This window comes from Oncorhynchus gorbuscha, linkage group LG06 (genome assembly GCF_021184085.1).
Source record: "Oncorhynchus gorbuscha isolate QuinsamMale2020 ecotype Even-year linkage group LG06, OgorEven_v1.0, whole genome shotgun sequence".
NCBI lineage: Eukaryota > Metazoa > Chordata > Actinopteri > Salmoniformes > Salmonidae > Oncorhynchus > Oncorhynchus gorbuscha.
Window position 1 is genome coordinate 72,292,527 of NC_060178.1, and position 22,674 is coordinate 72,315,200.

A 22,674-nucleotide genomic window follows, 5' to 3' on the forward strand; every position below is an offset into this window, starting at 1 on the left:
TTTCTGAGCTTCTGCGACCTACCACTTTGGGCTGAGCCATTGTTGTTCGTAGACATTTCCACTTCACAATAACAGCACTTACAGTTGACCGGAGCAACTCTAGCAGGGCATACATTTGACTAAATTACTTGTTGGAGAGGTGGCATCCTATGACGGTGCCATGTTGAAAGTCTCTGAGTCTTCAGTAAGGCCAGTCTTTGGAGATTGCATGGCTATGTGCTTGATTTTATACACCTGTCAGCAACGGGTGTGGCTGAAATAGCCAAATCCACTAATTCGAAGGGGTGTCCACATGCTTTTGTATATACAGTTCTCGTGACTTGAACTAAGCGTTAATCTGATGATTTATGTATCGAATCAACTAACTAGGTTTAATTGTTACTCAATTAAATTAATCATGATAACAATGAACTCATTAGGATTTGGGGCACCACGAAAGAAGTTGTTTGACAAGTTACCATCTCCCAAATTAAACTCTAGATGATATATAAGATATGTATTGATAACAGTAATTTAACACTATTATTACCTCATATCATTCTCATAATTCTGAACTTTGCATACTCCTCGCATCTGGACAAACCCCAGCTTTACTGATCATTCCGTACCACAAAAAATGTATTTAATGATTTATTTACTAACTAACTAAATAATAACCCAGGATACACACACTCTGTATAGGTTATTGATTAGCAACTTAATACTATGGAAACAGGTCCCTAGAGGACTAACAGCAACATGACTGCTTGTTTATCAAAAGAGGGAGGAGTAGAGAGGGGAAACGTGAGAAAGAGTGACAACACTTGTAACTATGCTCACAGTAATTCTAATACTTAGCCCAAGAACCGCTGACCATTTGGTGTAAGAAATAATGAATGTATTTACGTGTTTAAATGTCTTCCTTCGTCATTTATCTCTGTTGGACCGAGGCCTTTGTGAAAAGGGTTCAGTTGGGCCTTCTCCCGAGCTCTTAAGTGTAAAGCTCTGATTGACCACAAGAAGTCACAATGTCCTTCTTAGTTGGCCGTGGCTTCAATGCCTTGTCCTGTAGTCTGATGCAGAACTAACAGGGTGGTGTTTGCTTTCACTCATTCTGGAAGAGTGGTCCTCTAAAGACAGCTAATCAGATGTCGATGATCCCCAGTGGGGTGATGATGGCAGTGCAGTCAACAATGGATTGAAGAGAGTAACAGGATGGTCCTACTTAAATTCGCTTTCTTAGATACGGTACTTAGAACAGATACTCAGCCGTAACATTGATTGTTAGAAAGGCTACTTTATCGTCTTCACCTCGTGTTGATTTTTAGGGTTGTAAACAATGGAGACCTAAGCAGCAGCTTGAGTCTCAACTCATATTTTATACACTCTGGTAAAAAGGGGGCGTTTCCGTCATGCTGACTCACTCTGAGCTCCCTCGGGCCTGGCTACTTACTGGGGCAAAGTATCATCAAAACGATGATCTCGCTAGAAAACTAAAATCACATTCCTCTCTTAACAAAAATACTCTCATTAACTTTGATATTTCCTACACAACGTAAAGGATGAAAACCTAATATATACAATGTGTATACTGTTCAAGTTACAATATTTTCATTATAATTTTTAATTACATCACAAAATATACATTTGTTTTCCATAGACCATCTCTCATCATTCCCCACATTCGGATGTTAGGAATATTGTTCCAGTGTTCACTTTTGGACTAAAGCATTTTTGGGCAGCAAAGGTCTCTGTAACAAAGCTACATTCCAATCACCAATACTAAAGGGTAAAAAAAAATGTCCTCTGCTGCATACAATTTACGACCTGGCGAGAGGTGTTTTTGATGAGGTTGATGTTCAGAGTGATACTTTAATGTAACTTAATGGCTGTGTGGCTGTGGCTGACCACTGGCTGCTCTAAACAGACTGACTGCCTGGCTCACTGACTCATGCTGGGTCTACTGCCAGTAAATGATACCTAAAGCTGGACAAGTCGAGCTGCCTGCCACACAACAATCCGTCATGCTGCTTACTACAGCAGGACATCTCTACTAGCCAGCAATGCATTCTTCACAGTGTTGTGGAAACCTGAGCTTATGATTGAATGTGTGTCTGTGTGTGTTTTTGGGGGACGTGGGGGTGTGTGCTGATGATGTTAACAAAACTATTGGCTGTCTTAACTGCTGAATGATACTGGCTGTTGGAAAAGAGGAGCTCTGGTTACCCATTCTGGACCAGTGAGGCTGTCAGTGCTACTGCAGCAATAGTCTTATATCCTGAACAGGAGGGCACTTGCACCATTCATTCAAGACATTCATTCAAGGTGGATCTCAGTGAATAATTGCACTGTTTGCATTATGATTAATTCCTTCTCATAGTAGCTTTAACCCATGGGAGGAGGATGTGCATTCATTCGATATACATAGTTTGATTTCTTTGCAAATGCTCTCTTTCAACTGCAGTCTGGCTCAGGAACAAAGCCCTATCAGGATGACAACAGATTCCCTATAGGGATGAGTGCACAAAAACAAGTTCAATGTTCTCTATGACTCTACGTTAAAGCTGTAGTACTCCCTGAGACCTTTGTTTTGTCTAATTGTAATTAGCATCTTACCATAAATTTGCTTAAGGAACAAAGTGAGAATCTTAACATTCAAAAATAAATAGTCAGTTGGAGTATTTGACAGATGCTAGACACTTTTATCACTCCACCTCTGTTCCCTGTTGCCTCCGGTGTCTGGGTGTCTGTCTGCTTACCTGTGTACACAAGTCTGCTCTTTCCCTAAAAGCTGGATCTTGTCCTGAATCGCACTGTTGCTAATCATTTGTGTAACTCCCTTAGCAGAAACGATATGTATCTCAATGGCTCACTCATCTTTTGTGTTATACAGTCCTCACTGCTATACAGCTGGGGTGAGGCATGTGAGATGCTACTGGGGGAATGGATGTCTATGGGCAGTCCTGTGGTCCGGTTGGAGTCTGAAGAGCTCTTGAGCTCCCTATGTGTGAATCCAAGGCGTCTGAAGGAGTCGGAAGACATAGCTCCACGCCTGGAGAAAGACGGAGCTCTTGAGCTCCCTCTGTGTGAATCCAAGGGGGTGAGGTCAAAGTGACATCTCAGGGAGCACAAAAAGGTTCATAGTGAACTGACAAGGTGTTGAGGGGGTCATTGGAAGATTTCCCATAGTCCGTGGCTGAGTCTGTCCTTTTGCATGCCTCCTGCAGAAGCTCTCCTGATGTGGTGATCATCTCTTCCTAAAGAAAGACAGACAGGTCATCAGTACATAGTCTACAGCTGCCTGGTCTTAGATATGCTTGTGCTATACATTCTTATCAACAGCTGTTGTTTTGTCTGTTGTTGTTCAAATTAGCATATAACTAATGTCACACATTCACACACAGTTCAAACATTCAGTTCTGTCAGCCTCCGCATATCATGTTTCCATGGTTACAGCAGTATTATTGAAGATAACGCAGGTCAGCCGTGTATGTGATTTGTTGCTACATCAGTTGTGATATGAAAAGATCACTGATGTACTGAAAATCCAGCCACACACACTAGCATGCACGAACAGACTCACTTTTTTTCAATGCTCCTTTCATGAGGAATACTTTTGAATTAGATAGTTTGCATGTGGTAATATTAGTGAAGAGAAGTTGTTTGGTGCAAGAGGGGAAGCTAGGAAGGATCCATGTTTGGTCGAGACAACATCCCAGTACTGACCATAGAACCAGTAGTGGTAGTGCTATTGCACTCATAGCCAGCCGGTTTGGGTATTTGCTCCTCTTTGAACCATAGCAGAACACATTCTCTGGAGCTGTGCCGGGGGGCTCTCACCCAGGTGAGACAGGAGAAGATAGAGAAGTGAAGCATGCATAATCACATGATATTATAATAAGAAATAAATACATAATATATAAGATTGCCCAAAGCCTTTTAATGGTGACGTGATAAAGGTGCACCATGCTTTAGATGAGTTCCAGGCACAAAAAAAGCCTTGCGGGTCTATCGGGTCTGCTTCTGTGTATCTCTCAATATATATTATATACTTTTTTTTACATCACCATTCTATGCATCTTATCTGTATATGGATTGGGTGCCGCATAGTAATTATGCTATGTCTATCCATGTACATATTCATGAATAGTAGGCCAATTCTGTATCTGTCCTGTACATCAGTGGCTTTGTAACAGTGAGGCTGTGTCTTCGGACACTGTCCGCGGCGGTACAGCGGAGGAGCAGCAGGCTGGAGGCTGGGGCAGTGGGTACGATCTGTGCTGTGGGTGGTCGAGGAGGATGACTCTAGCACAGTGCTGTGTCTCCTGAGGGAGGCACCGCCACACGGCCCTTCTCTATTGCCCACAGGGACTGCTGGGTTGTATGTGACACGTGCCTAGAACTTATGAAGGCTTTATAAGCAGTAGATACATGTGTCATAAATCATCTGTAACCATATTTCATGCTCTAGAATGATTCATAATGTGGCATAACTGTGTGACATAAACATCTAATTTATTTGTTCACATGTTTTGATCCTTTATAGAGCATGAAATAAGGTTGTAGATGATTTGTGAGCCATTTATGTAGTGGTTACAAAACATATATGAATGCTTTATGAAGCCTTCGATAAGATGTACTTCAAATAAAGCAGGATTGTGTTTTTTAAACACAACTGCATACTTCAAGGAGTAGGGCTTTCAAATAGTTGGTTTGATGGGAAGTTGTGATGTCAATGGCCTCCCCCCTTGCTTGAGAAACAATAGAAGACCAATAGAGAACAAACAAGGAAATTCCCAGCCCTCCACTTGTGGTATGTCATGACTTATCTGAACCACCTATTGAGATGTGACTTTTGTTATGTAAATCAGGTGTTAAATGATGTAAAAAGGAGACTGGATTCACCAATTTTGAATGTTATATATAATTTGTGCATCCATGAGTGATGTTCTATCGATTGCCGGGGTCATTTAATGTTTTCAGGTGTAGGAAAGTTTGAGGATTAACAACAAAAGTTTTGGAGTTGACATTTAGGGAGGGACAGAAATTAATAAAAGAGGTTCATGTAAAAATGAGGGATGGAGAAGGAGGTGATCAATGGAAAGGAATACAGGTGTAGAGAGAAAAGGCAGGGAAGACTTGACTTACGTTGCGCCTCCCATTCCTTCTCATCATTCTCACTCCTTTGTTCCTGCTCCGGGGAGATACAGCTCTCTTCTCCTCTGCAAGTTTTATCTCCTCCTCACCTTGATGTCTCTCCTCCTCCTCGCATTTCTGTCAGAGGAGAAATATGTGTGGAATTGTGGACAAAAGACAGGTGGGCGTACACATTTGCATATCATTTCGTAACAAAACACAAAAATAATTGTCCAGGACTGTCGGCAGTAAATACAGGACCTGTATGTCCCTGACTGTCATGATTGCTGCATCTTCTAAAGTACCTTGTCCTGCTGAGAAATGTAGGCCTATTATAATTTTTAGGCTTCGCTCCCTTTCCCTTCCTTAGTCCAACTTGGCTACCTTCTAATTGACTACATTAATGACCTCATTCTCCAGTATGATATTCCATACACACTGCTTGTGATGAACACAAGCATTTAGCTCATCATCTGTACTGAAGTGGAAATCATTTACTGAATCATTTATTTCCGGGGAAATAAATTGGCCTTGTAATTCATTGCATGGAGGTAATTACCATTTAGTTGTAGAGTGAAAACAGGCAGCTTTTGACCGGGACAATTGTTAGCTGTTATGTTTTGTTGTAGCTAAAATGCTTTTTTCCCCTGCTGGAGACTGGTGAGTGACAGCAAGATAATTGATGTTGTTTGATGCTGTGGAAAGAACATACATACAGTTTCAGGCCACACATGGTTCTTTTTTGCAAAGCAAGCATTCACCACATGTGCAAAGCAATTGTGCAAAGCACATGTGCAAAGCAACTAGGTCAAAGGCTACTCTTCTGTGAATGTAACCAATAGGGAATGTAACCCATCATATTATTATTATTATTATAACTACTTTTTTATGATAATACATTTTTTATTGGGTGGGGTGGTAAATCAGTTTTAATATTGAATATAAATTGTGGGCTCTATCAATTTAGTTGTCTGCATCATTTCCAATCCCCCATATATTTTTTCTCATTTAAAAAAACATATATTTTCCTTCTTTATTATATTCCCCTAACCCTTACACCCCTCCCCTAATTGGAGTAAACCAACGGACAACAACACTTAGGCTTTTACTCCCAGCTTTTACATATTATATACATTTTATGGACATTGTACACGGACACGGTATATTTTACGTTTGATCTTTTAAAGTTTTTTAACCCTCCATCTATCTCTGAAAGCCATCCAGTTTTGAAAACCATCCAGTTTTCTACTTGCCATATATTTTTCAATTTTGCTGTGATGTTTCACAAAGTTCTGAACCTTTGTATTGTCATAGTTTCTACAGATTGCAAATTAGATCTGAAAATATTTACTAAGAGTATTATTATAATATTGATTGATTGACTATGCCTTTTCAAATCACCCAACAGTGCTATTACAGATAGCTTTAAGTAAATGTTGTGATCTTTAAGCCATACCTGCACCTGCGACCAAAAACAAGCTACAGTGCCTTCGAAAGTATTCATACCCTTTGTCTTATTCCACACTTTGTTGTGTTACAGCCTGAATTCAAAATGGATTAAACATATTTTTTCTCACCCATCTACACACAATACCTCAAAATGACAAAGTTAAAACATGTTTTAGAAAAGGTTGCTAATTTATTGAAAATTAAATACAGAAATATCACATTTGCATGGGTCTTTCTGGGTAAGTCTAAGAGACTTGCACAACTGGATTGTACAATATTTGCACATTGTTCTTAAAACAATTTTTCAAGCTCTGTCAAGTTGGTTGTTGATCATTGCTAGACAGCTATCTTCAAGCTGATTTAAGTCAAAACTGTAACTAGGCCACTGAGGAACATTTAACGTTGCCTTGGTAAGCAACTCCAGTGTATATTTGGCCTTGTGTTTTTGGTTATTATCCTGCTTATAGGTGAATTTGTCTCCCAGTGTCTGTTGGAAAGCAGACTGAACCAAGTTTTACTCTAGGAATTTGCCTGTGCTTAGCTCTATTGCATTTATTTTTATCCCCCCCCAAAAACACCATAATTCTTGCCAATGACAAACACACCTATAACATGATGCAGGCAACTCCAACTCAGTGTTGTGTTGTGTTGGATTTGCCCCAAACATAATGCTTTGTATTCAGGATTGTTAGTGGAATTTCTAAATTCCTGTATGTTTTATAGCCAAAACCAAATTCGCACTCATTTCTAATTCATTAATAATTTGTAAGTTCATTAATTATGCATGAAGTAGATTGAGACCAGTCTTAAAAGCCAAGGTAACAGCGTTTAATTCCAGAGAGTACTAACCACATACACATATTTCCACAGGTTATAAACTGAAAATGACATCATCAGTTTCCCACACACTCTCCGATTCCCACAATAGCCCAGTGTTTTCAGGTCCGGAGATTTCTTCTACTCCACTCATAAACCAGACATTCCAATCTGTCTAAAAGATATCTTTTCCTCCACAAATGGTACATCAAGGACCATTCTTATCTGTCAGAAAAGATACATCATCCCTCTCCCTTAAACCTCCCGCAAGGTACAGACAATTAATTTGTTTTCCTTACATTTTCAGTAACAGCTTAACCAAGAGCCCATAGTATTAGAATAAATGGTTCTAATTAGAAATGTATACATAATTAATAATTTCAACTATAATTTCCTCCAACAACAGTTAATTTCTTTGACATTTGTTTGCAGTTTTACTTTAGTGCCTTATTGCAAACAGGATGCATGTTTTGGAAAATTTGTATTCATTACAGGCTTCCTTATTTTCACTCTGTCATTTAGGTTAGCATTGTGGAGTAACTGCAATGTTGTTGATCCATCCTCAGTTTTCTCCAATCACAACCATAAAACTCTTTAACTGTTTTAAAATCACCATTGACCTCATGGTGAAATCCCAGAGAGGTTTTCTTCCTCTCCCAACTGGTTAGGAAAGCTCCTGTATCTTTGTAGTGACTGGGTGTATTGATACACCACCCAAAGGGTAATTAATAACTTCACCATGCTTAAACGGATATTCAATGTGTCACGCCCTGACCATAGAGAGCCATTATTTCTCTATGGTGTAGTAGGTCAGGGCGTGACTAGGGGGTGATCTAGTATATCTATGTCTATGTTGTGTTCTAGTTTCTTTTTCTATGTTGGTGTTTTGTATGATTCCCAATTAAAGGCAGCTGGTAATCATTGTCTCTAATTGGGGATCATATTTAAGTAGTTATATTTCCCACCTGTGTTTGTGGGATCTTGTTTATGTGTAGTTTCCAGTGAGAACTCCATTGTCTTCATGTTTCATTCATTCTTTATTGTTTTTTGTGCGTTTCAGTTAATAAACATGTGGAAACCATATCACGCTGCACCTTGGTCTGATAATTCTTACGACGAACGTGACACAATGTCTGTTTTTAATTCATTTTTACCCATCTAGCAATAGGTGCTTGAAGCATTGGAAAACTGTCACGACTTCTGCTGAATTCGGTCCCTCTCCTTGTTTGGGCGGTGTACTGCGGTTGACGTCACCGATCTTCTAGCCATCACTAATCCATTTTTCATTTTCCATTGGTTTTGTCTTGTCTTCCTTCACAGCTGGTTCCAATCCCATCAATTACATGTGTTTTTAACCCTCTGTTTCCCCTCATGTCCTTGTTGGAGATTGTTTGATTGAATGTTAGTGCTTGTATGTGTTGGTGCGCGATGGGTTTTGTACCCATTTGATTATTTTTTGTATATTTTGGTTTTTGGAGTTTGTGAGTTCTTATTAAATGACTCAGTTTATACCAAGTTCGTTCTCCTGCACCTGACTTCCCTGCCACCGACCTTACAAAAAACTCCCTGGTCTTTGTGGTTGAATCTGTGTTTGAAATTCATTGCTCGGCCTCCTGGGTGGTGCAGTGGTTAAGGGCACTGCAGCGCCAGTTGTGCCACCAGAGACTCTGAGTTCGTGCCCAGGCTCCGTCGTAACCGGCCGCGACCGGGAGGTCCGTGGGGCGACGCACAATTGGCATAGCGTCGTCCGGGTTAGGGAGGGATTGGCCAGTAGGGATATCCTTGTCTCATCGTGCACCAGCAACTCCTGTGGCGGGCTGGGCGCAGTGCACGCCAACCAAGGTTGCCAGGTGCACAGTGTTCCCTCCAACACATTGGTGGGGCTGGCTTCCGGGTTGGATGCGTGCTGTGTTAAGAATCAGTGCGGCTTGGTTGGGTTGTGTATCGGAGGATGCATGACTTTCAACCTTCGTCTCTCCCGAGCCTGTACAGGAGTTGTAGCGATGAGACAAGAGAGTAGCTACTAACAATTGGATACCACGAAATTCAGGAGAAAAAAGGGGGTAACATTTAAAAAAAAATAAAGAAAATCATTGCTCGGCTGAGGGACCTTACAAATAATTGGATGTTTGGGGTACAGCGATGAGGTAGTTAAACATAAAAATCATGTTAAACACTATTATTGCAACTTATATTGTGACTTGTTAAGCACAATTTTACTCCTGAACTTATTCGGGCTTGTCAAAACAAAGGGGTTAAATAGTTATTGAATCAACATTTCAGCTTTTCATTTTTAGTTATATATATAAAAAACATATAAAAACATAACTCCACTATGACATTATCGGTTATTATGTGTAGGCCAATGACACAAAACCATTTAAAATTCAGGCTGTAACACAACAAAATGTGGAAAAAGTCAAGGGGTGGAATACTTCCTGAAAGCACTGTGCATATAGGCATTACCAAAACAAGTGATCTAATGATTCTGTCTCTTCGCAGCAATATCTGCAGACCCATCATATTAGTATTATTATTATAAACAGGACAGTTTATCACATTTGAAGGTAAGACCCAGATGCAGACAATGTCGAAGTAACAAAAGTTTATTAATTCAAACAAGGGCAAGCAAAGGTACAGGACGGCATGCTCAGGGTCAGGTCAAGCAGAGGTCGGTAAATCCAGAGTTCTGGGGCAAAGGTAGTGGACCGCAGGCAGAAAGGACAAAACTGGGAAAACTAGAAAATAACCAAGGCAGGAGCAAGGGGAAACCCGCTGGTAGGTTTGAGGAACAAAACGAACTCGCACAGACAGACAGAAAACACAGGTGTAAGTACCAAGGGGATAATGGGGAAGATGGGTGACAACTGGAGGGGGGTGGAGGCAAGGACATGTGAAACAGATCAGGACGTGACACAGTTAAATAGTCTTTTAAGATTTTGTTGTAGAAGCCAGGGTTGTGAATTGACTGTATTGAAAACTGAATTGGTGGAAGAGTAATGACCTAATTTTGATACAGATAGTCTAGTGATGCAACTTTGGTCTCTTCGATTTTTCATATTTTTGTCTCAGTTTTTGTCTGTGTCTTCCTTTCTCCAGAGTTTCAGACGGGGAAACGTTTAATGACTCAGCCCTTTTCCTTCAGGCGAGCTCAACAGAGGAGGGCAATGATAAACGAGCTCTGCTGAGTTTCTTAAGTAGGTCTCATTCGTCCGGGTTCTACATCATCCAGGACTTTCGATGCTCCAACAGGGCTCTATGGTACAACAGTGATCTCACCCCCCAGAGATTCCCATCCAGCTCCCCTCAGATCCCCCATTCTACTTTGAAGGTATAAGATTATTACATTTCATAGAGAACAAATCCTTTTCCATGATCCATCCTCATATACATATATGCCATCTCTACATGCACGCACAAACACACACACACACACACACGCACACGCACACGCACACGCACACACACACACACACACACACACACACACACACACACACACACACACACACACACACACACACACACACACACACACACACACACACACACACACACACACACACACACACACACACACACACACACACACACACACACACAGTGTTGATCTGTGCAGTGCGCTCCCTGGCAAATACTTTGCCCCTGTCCCTCAGATCCCTCTAATAAGGATGATTCTCTCTGTTAGTGTGCTTCCCAGATTTAGTATTGATCGTCCAATCCTGCTCTCAAATATCTCCCTCTTGTAGAGCAGGGAAGCTGGGATGCAGACTGAGGGGATGTCCTCTCTAACAGTAGTGTGGCGTTGCACTGTGCAGCTTAAGTACTTACATATTTAATGGGACTGATCTGGCAAGCAAGTCCAGAAAATAAATGCTTTGCCCTCAAGTTGGGCATCAACACAATCTCTGTAGAAGACATTGACCACTTGGATTGTATGGGGAAAGTAATCTGACTCACATTTCCAAATCACAACCAAAGATCCCCATCACTTTTCCCCTGCCCCACAGATCCCTCCCACAGAAACACACACTGTCTTTGCCCAACCTTGAGCTCCTCCTGGATGCGTTCCACTTCCTGCATGGCAGCCCGCCTGTCCCCTGTTCTTTCCTCCCACTTCTCTGCCACAAAATGGGCCTTTTCTTTCGGCATAGCATCCCAGAACTTTTTCTCAATCTCAGCCTCTTTGATTTGTCTGAGCAGGAGGGCTGTTGAAATATACTTTTGTTGTGAACGGAAGGGGTGAAAAACCTACCCAAAGCCCAAATTGACATGGGTCTTTTTGCATCAATGTGCATGCTGTTATGTATAAGACACGTTTGGAGAGTTACTGTCTAGTTATGGCTCTATAACACACAACAGATATCTCCTTATCTGCCCCTCTCATCCCTCTTACAATATAATCTCTCACGGGCACATTTTCCCTTCCTTCTATAACATTTAACACAATCGTTTACCTTTGGCATTCAAATCCCTGCACTGGGTTATGTGGGCATCCTTTCTCCTCCCCAGTCACCAGAGCTCCTTGGCCTCCTGCTGAGCCTGCCGTCTGGCTTTCTCCCCCCATCAGCTCCTTAATGATGTCATCATAAGGCTCATCTCCAGGGGCGTCGCCTATCACCCACACACATCCCCATCACTGCCCTGCAGCTACTGGATACTTCTGCTGCCTGAGCGGGTACAGTGAGGTAAGCATGTCAGCATCACCTTTGACTGTCTATGACAACAACAAAATCAAATCAAATTTATTTATATAGCCCTTCTTACATCAGCTGATATCTCAAAGTGCTGTACAGAAACCCAGCCTAAAACCCCAAACAGCAAGCAATGCAGGTGTAGAAGCACGGTGGCTAGGAAAAACTCCCTAGAAAGGCCAAAACCTAGGAAGAAACCTAGAGAGGAACCAGGCTATGAGGGGTGGCCAGTCCTCTTCTTGCTGTGCCGGGTGGAGATTATAACAGAACATGACCAAGATGTTCAAATGTTCATAAATGACCAGTGTCGTGTCTTTGGCTATGCCGGATTAAGTGTTATGACATGCTATTCTATAACATAATTTCTCTGTAATTAATATCACCTGATTGAGGTAATCATGTAAATGTAATTAACTAGAGAGGGTCGGGGCACCACAAAATAATATTTATAGAGCTGTTATCTTCCGAATAAACTCTTAAAGACCTAGTAATATTTTACATCAATAGCAGTCAATATTAATCGTCACCTTAATTCAGTCTCATCTGAAAGTTGTAAATTCTTGGTTATCTGCACAAACCCTGGCTAACAAGTTGAATCAGCAATACAAAATTGGGTTTCATTATTTATTTACTAAATACCTAACTAATCACAAAGAATTACATATACACATAAATTAACTTGATTATAAAGTACGTCATAAAGGAAAACGTCCCTATCAGGCGGAACAAGATATGACAGCTTGTTACACAAAAGAAAAGGGCTGGGTTTGAATGAAAGAGCGGGAAGACTGAGGTACAAAGGGCAAAGCTCTGCTATCGTAAATACAGTATCTTATGCATTCTAAATTACTGCCCATTTGGAAAAGGACAATGCAATAAATATTTACTCTGAGCTGCGCTTTGGTAGGCTGGTAGTAGATGGAAGGCCGTGTTGCCAAACTGAGTCCTTTGTCCTTTGAAGAATGTCTCTGGTGGTCAATTGGATATGTTGTAGTAATGTCGTTGTGAGATAGACGGGATACTCTGTCTGTTCCTTCCTAACCCTCATTTGCATCTGCTGTTGCTAACTCAACGGCTAGGAGGTATCACTTCTGGAGTGAATAAGAGTTCAAAGTTCATACCATTTGGAACCAAAGCTCACGCTGATGTTGGCTTCGTTCTGTAGTTATTATCTGAACCATTCTGACATCAGACCGTAGTCCTCACATCCTCGGAACAGGAGGTTATATTGTCGTCAAGGCTTTATATAGGAAGGGAGAGGAGGGCGTGTTTGAAACGTTTTATAGCCCATGTCTCTTCACAGGGGCGGGCCACTGATTGAGCAGAGCCCGGACTTATGAAAACCCAAATCTCACATTTTAGAAGCTAAAATCACATTTCATCCCATCACGAATAATTCCATGTGAATCCGATAACTCTGATGTGTAAACTTTACACTGTAGAGTTAGTCATCTTATCATTGATGAGAATGTCTCAGATGACAACCGAACTGACATCATATTCATTAAGTACCACCGCATATGTTCAATTTGTCGGATTACCAGAATATAGTTCATTTCCCCCCACCTTCTGATGTTCCCAGAGTCTCTATGTTAACCAAGGGTTTTGCAAATGTAACATCAGTAGGGTAGAGAGAGGAAAAAGGGGGGAAGAGGTATTTATGACTGTCATAAACCTACCCCCAGGCCAACGTCATGACACCAGCATGGTCAAATAATAATAATAATTTCCAAAACACAACCAAAAAACACAGCAAACACAACCTCTCCAGTTTCTTTTGGGAATATTGTATTAAACCATACTTACCAGTACCAATATCAAACCTCCCTGTGAAATCATGATTTAGACACAGCTAAAATCATGTCTAAATCTACACTGTTCGATTTCAGTACAGTACACCCAGACTCACCCTACATGGCCTGGTCCTGGTTCTGGTTCTCCCTCTCATCCCAGTGCCTTTCCTGCTCCTTACAGAACATGATCTGCTTGTTCTCCTCGTTGAGCTCTGCCAGCAATTCCAGATCGATGTACATGGCCCTCCAATTCTGCTGCATCATCTTGTCAACACACAGCTTCTAAACACCCAACATATCTCAGGGTAAACCTGCGGTTAGTGTTTTGGGGCCATGAACTCCTTTTATCAGTTCACTACAAGTTTGGGAGATGTAGTTCTCATCTTCCTCTCTCCTTCTATTTTGTCCCGTCACCTAATATCAGATGAGTGTCAGAGTGATCCAGAATTGCACATTGGAATCTGAGTGAGTCTGACAGTCAACTCTTCAGCCTCCCCCTTCTGTCATTCACTCCGCCGAAACTCCTGTCACTGTGTTCATACAGTCCTCAGAGACCCTGCTGGGCTGTAGAGTTCAGATCCTTGTTCCTCTTCTATCACCATCATACTGGATCCAGCACCGGGAAAAAAACACAGGTGCCATCTTCCTCCCCTCTGCTCTATGTGCTTTGAAGTGAGGGGTTTTAACCAGATCTCTGGTGGGAGGGGGGGACACACACACAGATCCCTTTACCTGATGTGTAACATGATAAGTCTTTATTGCAGGAGAGGGTAAGAATGAAACTCATGCCCATCTTCCATGTACAACCAATGGACATTTTAACACATGCTTTTAGTATCAGATTAGTGTTGTTTTCTTTCCATTCTTCCAGATATCTTGTAATTATGTTTCTGTATGCATGTTTTATTTATGTTCAGAGCTAGAAAACAGGTTATTCAATATTATAATTGAATTATATAAACAGCCTAACGCCAGTCAAATGCCTTATTCATGAAAGTCATTATACCATCCATGTGTACTGTAATCTGCCTTGGATTTATAACAATTACTTTGATTTGATTTAGCAACAACATCTCCTCCCACCAGCTAAATAAACCATTCACAGTACTGTAAATAGGGCAGACATAAAGTTCTCCCCTAGTTCTGCTCTGTTTCACAGGGATGTAATTATGAGAATGACTTCCTCTACCATTCCCTGTGCTGTTAGTCTGCCTGCCTGCTCCTAGTCATTTCAGACAACACTCACACACAAAGCGGATAGGGACCCTGTTCAGGGGTGGACAGGGCGGTTTTGTCTTCATAGGCCAACAATGAAAATGGATACTGCATCAAACACCAGGTGGCCATGGCTGTCAGCTGTGTGCGTGTGCGTCAGGGTCTTAGTATTCAGAAAACATACAGCGCAACATAATATGCTCTGCTGGGGACTGCCACCCACAAACTGCTGTGAGGCGCATTTCTCTTTCTCTCCATCTCTCCCGAACACACAGAACATTAGGCAGCTTGATTTATGAAGGCATCGGGGGCTGTGAATATGGAGCCACCTCCCCAAGTGGCAAGCATCTGAAGCATAATTCCACAGTTGTATAGTGAATCAAACTTGGGATTTCACCTGCCATTTTAGTGGAGAAGACACTGCTGGTGTGCATCCATAAACACTTGAAAGTGTAAAGACACACTGAGATATACAGTACATGTGTCACGTTCTGACCCTAGTTCTTGTGTTATTTGTTTGTTTTAGTTGGTCAGGACGTGAGTTGGGTGGGTATTCTATGTTTTGTGTTTCTAGGTTGGTTTTCTGTGTTCGGCCTAGTATAGTTGTCAATCAGAGGCAGGTGTCGTTAGTTGTCTCTGATTGAGAATCATACTTAGGTAGCCTGGGTTTCACTGTTGTTTTGTGGGTGATTGTTTCCGTGTCTGTGTTTTTCACCACACGGTACTGTTTCGGTTTGTTCACGTTTATTGTTTTTTTATTCATAGTGTTCAGTTTATGTTTTTTAAATAAACAGCCATGGACACTTACCACGCTGCGCATTGGTCCTCCGATCCTTCTCGCTTCTCCCCCTCAGACAAAGAGGAGGAGGAAAACCCTTACAACATGGCTCATACAAAGCATACACATGGTATACATCATGGGTAGTAAAGCATGCACACATATGCACGCACACACACAATTTATTGTAAAATGTATTCACTCAAAACAAATTCACAGGCAGACGATAAACCTTCCTAACCCTTTGTTTCCATAAAGCTTTGCTTGCTGTTGTTACCTGTATGTGTAGAGTGGTTTTCAATCTGAATGGAAAAGCATCCTTTGTGTGATTGCACACATTGTAAACAATGTAAAGCATGCAAACAATACCAGCATAGACTATAGGCCTTCTGGTTTCAGCTCCTGTGTTAGGAACACATTGAACTTGAGTGGTTGTGATAACTGAAGAGTCTGTGTATTGACCCTTTAGTAAGGGTATTGGTGATCAGGAAATGTTCTCAGCTGGTTATTGTCATGCAAAAGTCTGCCGGTCTCATGGTAACTGACCTAATTAACATAAACATGTTTAGCATCTCCAGGCCTCCACACAAACAAGCCGCAGATGCGTGCATTTTACACATCGACATTTAAAAAAGGCTAATAAAATCAATTTAATATACACCATCACAATAAAGCCATTATTTATTTTAGGCAGGTCTAAAGAAACATTATGAAATGAAGAAAATGTATTTCAGAAGAACAGAATATGAGTTGGCCTAATGTATGTTATCTGGCTATGCGCCATGCCATAGGCTGTAGGCTTGTTCATTTAGTAGACAAGTAATGTTTATAAGTCCCATGCCATTATTTTATATTATTTGATTTTATAGTAAGAAGAATATAATTGAACTTAGCAAACTGAAATAGAAAGGATATTTTCCCATTCCTGAGCATATGAAGTGGCTATGTTAAGCATTAAAGTGATCATTTGAAACAGGTCATATACACTAGATTTACAGCAAAACATATATTGGATGCATGATGTGACTATAGCTATTGTTGATTTGAGAAAGTAGTATAAAAAGCTTGTGCTCTATTCGTGGCCTCTGGCTGCACAGCTGTTCTCTCATCACTTGACCATATTTTCACCCATCAGACTCTTCTCAATTGAAGCTTATCTTTAGTAATATGTAAACATTTTAGGTCGGGGCAAGGGAAAAAAAGACATCATCCATATGCACTCGAATAGCGAATGGAGGTCACTTTCCTGCTGGTGCGTTTTTCAATCATGTTGGCTTCTCCGGTTTAATAGCAGAGCATGTGCTTCAAATGAACAGCTGGGAATTAAATACAGTAGCAGCTGGGATCCTCCTCTTTTTAGGGGCAACCATCAAAACTCTTCTTTCATGGATGAGTCTATTTTGCATACCACGTACAGCATATCACATACATGTGTACTTGTGACATAGTGCATCACATATGATTATGTTACACTACAATTATTTTACACTACACAATGAAACAGTGTGCATGCTACATGCAAAAGACTAGCATAGGCTACATCTCCACTGTTACATCATGCACTGCAACTGTCACGGCAGGCTGATGTAAGTATACTTTCATCCTGAACTACAGTACTGTAACTGCCGTGGGCCACAATATAATATTTTGCTGGTCTATTCTATGGGGGAACATCAAAGCTGCTCTCTGTGTAAACCTGATTAATAAAGACGGTTGATTTTCTTTTATACACTATGGATGTGGACACCTGCTCGTCAAACATCTCATTCCAAAATCATGGGCATTAATATGGAGTTGGTTCTATAACAGCCTCCATTCTTCTGGCAAGGCTTTCCACTAGATGTTGGAACATTAGTGCAGGGACTTGCGTCCATTCAGCCAGAAGAGCATTAATGTGGTTGGGCACTGATGTTGGGATTAGGCCTGTTCCAATTCATCCCAAAGGTGTTCGATGGGGTTGAGATCAGGGCTCTGTGCAGGCCAGTCAAGTTCGTCCACACCAATCTTGACAAACCATTTCTGTATGGACTGTATGCAGAAAGAGGTGGAGAAAGAGAGAGAGATGGAACTGCTGGCTAGAGGAAAGAAACAAAAACACAAAGGAAGGAATACAAGATCAAAGGATGAGGAAAAACTATGAAATGGAGTGGCAAGGTGGCAGAGATGAAAAGGGATTTATGGAATACGGGATAGATAGATAGAGAGAGAGAGAGAGAGAGCTCTACGGCTGAACGAGTGAAAGGAGGGAACAGATAGCAGGAGAGAACCTTTCATTTAGTGAGAGGACCTCGGTCTTTCTCTGGGCTAGATTTAAAAGATCCTTTGGTGTGCTACCACACACCCTGGCTGAATATGAGAATGGCGCCGGAGGGAATGGTGGACGTTTTACAGGTTCCTGGCCAATTGTGCTATTTTGTGTATTTTTTTGCGTTGATCATAACTTCTTTTGTACATAATGTTTCCGCCATCGTTTCCTATGAACAAAACATTAAAACAGCTATCACTAACATTGATTTGGACGAGGAATTATACTTCAATGAGTCGGAGGCGAAAGACCTATTGATTATCTTGGACCAGGCCCTAATCCCAGACACTCATAAAAGGTGAAGACGGTGCCCTCTGTTCTATTGGCGAATGTGCAATCTCTGGAGAATAATCAAATCAAATCAGAGTTTATTTGTCATGTGCGCAGAATATAACAGGTGTAGACCTTACAGTGAAATGCTTACTTACAGTCTCTAACCAATAGTGCAAAAAAGGTGTTAGGTGAACAATAGGTAAGTAAAGAAATAAATCAACAGTAAAAAGACAGGCTGTATACAGTAGCGAGGCTATAAAAGTAGTGAGGCTACATACAGACACCGGTTAGTCAGGCTGATTGAGGTAGTATGTACATGTAGATATGGCTAAAGTGACTATGCATATATAATGAACAGAGAGTAGCAGTAGCGTAAAAGAGGGGTTGGCGGGTGGTGGGTGGCGTGACACAAGGCAGATAGCCCGGTTAGCCAATGTGCAGGAGCACTGGTTGGTCGGCCCAATTGAGGTAGTATGTACATGAATGTATAGTTAAAGTGACTATGCATATATGATAAACAGAGAGTAGCAGCAGCGTAAAAGAGGGGTTGGGGAGAACACAATGCAAATAGTCCAGGTAGCCATTTGATTACCTGTTCAGGAGTCTTATGGCTTGGGGGTAACAACTTTTGAGAAACCCTTTTGTCCTAAACTTGGCACTCTGGTACCGCTTGCCATGCGGTAGTAGAGAGAACAGTCTATGACTGGGGTGGCTGGGGTCTTTGACCATTTTTAGGGCCTTCCTCTGACACCGCCTGGTGTGCAATTGCAGCTGTAGAACCTTTTGAGGATCTCAGGACCCATGGCAAATCTTTTTAGTTTCCTGAGGGGGAATAGGCTTTGTCGTGCCCTCTTCACGAATGTCTTGGTATGTTTGGACCATTCTAGTTTGTTGTTGATGTGGACACCAAGGAACTTGAAGCTCTCAACCTGTTCCACTGCAGTCCCGTCGATGAGAATGGGGGCGTGCTCAGTCCTCCTTTTCCTATAGTCCACAATCATCTCCTTAGTCTTGGTTACGTTGAGGGATAGGTTGTTATTCTGGCACCACCTGGCCAGGTCTCTGACCTCCTCCCTATAGGCTCATTGTTGTCGGTGATCAGGCCTACCACTGTTGTGTCGTCTGCAAACTTAATGATGGTGTTGGAGTTGTGCCTGGCCATGCAGTCATGGGTTAACAGGGAGTACAGGAGGGGACTGAGCACACACACCCTGTGGAGCTCCAGTGTTAAGGATCAGCGTGGCAGATGTGTTGCTACCTACCCTCACCACCTGGGGCGGCCTGTCATGTTTCCGAACCCATGCTTCGTCCATGAAACAACCCTCAGCCCCAGAGTCTATCAAGGCACTATGGAACCGGTCCAGCGTAGGTGGACCGACAAAGTAGTACAGGACCTTGATGGAGAGACTTGAGTAGTTGCGCTCACCTGTAGCCCTCCGCTTACAGATGAGCTCTGGCTTTACTGGACATGAATTAACAAAATGTCCAGCAAGCAATAGAGGCACAGGCGGTTGGTGATCCTCCGTTCCCTCTCCTTATTCGAGATGAATCCCTCCCAGCTGCATGGGCTCAGTCTCAAAGCCAGAGGAGGGAGTGGTTGCGATGCGGAGCAGGGAAACACCGTTGATGCGAGCTCTCTTCCACGAGCCCGGTGACGAAGATCTACCCGTCGTTCTATGCGGATGGCGAGAGCAATCAAAGAGTCCACATCTGAAGGAACCTCCCGGGAGAGAATCTCATCCTTAACCACTGCGTGGAGTCCCTCCAGAAAACGAGCGAGCAGCGCCGGCTCGTTCCACTCACTAGAGGCAGCAAGAGTGGAAACTCAATGGAATAATCCGTTATGGACCGTTCACCTTGGCATCAGGGCCCTAGAAGCCTCCCCACCAAAAACTGAACGGTCAAAAACCCGAATCATCTCCTCTTTAAAGTTCTGGAATTTGTTAGAGCAATCAGCCCTTGCCTCCCAGATAGCTGTGCCCCATTCTCGAGCCCGGCCAGTAAGGAGTGAGATGACGTAAGCAACCCGAGCTCTCTCTCTAGAGTATGTGTTGGGTTGGAGAGAGAACACAATCTCACACTGCGTGAGAAAGGAGCGGCACTCAGTGGGCTGCCCGGAGTAGCAAGGTGGGTTATTAACCCTAGGTTCTGGAGGCTCGGCAGGCCAGGAAGTAACAGGTGGCACGAGACGTAGACTCTGGAACTGTCCAGAGAGGTCGGAAACCTGAGCGGCCAGGTTCTCCACGGCAGCAGACAATTCCTGCTCGTGTCTGCCGAGCATGGCTCCTTGGATCTCGACGGCAGTGTAACGAGCGTCTGAAGTCGCTGGGTCCATTCCTTGGTCGGTTCCTTCTGTCATGCAGGTGAAAGAGGACAAAAGCGACTTAACAGAAACAGAGTTTATTTAAATCCAAACAGGGAATAACAAAAATCCTCTAGTCTGTAGAGGGGAATAACTAGAGAAGCGGCCACAGACTGCAGGTCGCCGGGTAGGCGCAGGCCGTAGTTGATAGAGCCACCTGCTAACACGCAGCATCTGATGAAGGCAAAAAACACGACAGGACAGGGCGAAACACAATCACAGCATGGTGAATACAAAACAAGGAACCGACGGGACAGGAACGGATCACAAAGGAATAAATAGGGACTCTAATCAGGGAAAGGATCGGGAACAGGTGTGGGAAGACTAAATGATGATTAGGGGAATCGAGAGAGTGAGAGAGGGAGGGGGAGAGAGAGGGATAGAAGGAGGGAAAGAACCAAATAAGACCAGCAGAGGGAAACGAATAGCATGGGGAGCACAGGGACAAGACATGATAATAAATGACAAACATGACACGGCCCGTCAGGAAGTCCAGGATCCAGTTGCAGATGGAGGTGTTTAGTCCCAGGATCCTTAGCTTAGTGATGAGCTTTGAGGGTACTATAGTGTTGGGACGGCGCAATACCTCACCAAGTCTCCTCACCACGCGCTCTCACCACTGGTGTCCCCCAGGGCTCTGTTCTAGGCCCTCTCCTATTCTCGCTATACACCAAGTCACTTGGCTCTGTCATAACCTCACATGGTCTCTCCTATCATTGCTATGCAGACGACACACAATTAATCTTCTCCTTTCCCCCTTCTGATGACCAGGTGGCGAATCACATCTCTGCATGTCTGGCAGACATATCAGTGTGGATGACGGATCACCACCTCAAGCTGAACCTCGGCAAGACGGAGCTGCTCTTCCTCCCGGGGAAGGACTGCCCGTTCCATGATCTCGCCATCACGGTTGACAACTCCATTGTGTCCTCCTCCCAGAGCGCTAAGAACCTTGGCGTGATCCTGGACAACACCCTGTCGTTCTCAACTAACATCAAGGCGGTGGCCTGTTCCTGTAGGTTCATGCTCTACAACATCCGCAGAGTACGACCCTGCCTCACACAGGAAGCAGCGCAGGTCCTAATCCAGGCACTTGTCATCTCCCGTCTGGATTACTGCAACTCGCTGTTGGCTGGGCTCCCTGCCTGTGCCATTAAACCCCTACAACCCATCCAGAACGCCACAGCCCGTCTGGTGTTCAACCTTCCCAAGTTCTCTCACGTCACCCCGCTCCTCCGCTCTCTCCACTGTCTTCCAGTTGAAGCTCGCATCCGCTACAAGACCATGGTGCTTGCCTACGGAGCTGTGAGGGGAACGGCACCTAAGTACCTCCAGGCTCTGATCAGGCCCTACACCCAAACAAGGGCACTGCGTTCATCCACCTCTGGCCTGCTCGCCTCCCTACCACTGAGGAAGTACAGCTCCCGCTCAGCCCAGTCAAAACTGTTCGCTGCTCTGGCCCCCCAATGGTGGAACAAACTCCCTCACGACGCCAGGACAGCGGAGTCAATCACTACCTTCCCGAGACACCTGAAACCCCACCTCTTTAAGGAATACCTAGGATAGGATAAGTAATCCCTCTCACCCCCCCCCTTTAAGATTTAGATGCACTATTGTAAAGTGACTGTTCCACTGGATGTCATAAGGTGAATGCACCAATTTGTAAGTCGCTCTGGATAAGAGCGTCTCCTAAATGACTTAAATGTAATGTAATGTAATGTAAATGTGTTGAACGCTGAGCTGTAGTCAATGAATAGCATTCTCACATAAGCATTCCTTTTGTCCAGGTGGGAAAGGGCAGTGTGGAGTGCAATAGAGATTGCATCATCTGTGGAAATGTTTGGGAGGTATGCACATTGGAATGGGTCTAGGTG

General features: G+C 43.0%; 1 long non-coding RNA gene across 1 annotated transcript; it reads right to left on the reverse strand.

The window, feature by feature from the left end:
- Positions 1 to 1,338: 1,338 nt before the first annotated feature.
- On the reverse strand, positions 1,339 to 14,508 carry LOC124037248. The gene is made up of 4 exons (XR_006839152.1): positions 13,984 to 14,508; positions 11,838 to 12,050; positions 3,706 to 5,253; positions 1,339 to 3,236 (listed from the first exon to the last, which is right to left on the reverse strand). It is a non-coding gene; the product is annotated as an uncharacterized LOC124037248 (long non-coding RNA).
- Between the last annotated feature and the right edge of the window lie 8,166 nt (positions 14,509 to 22,674).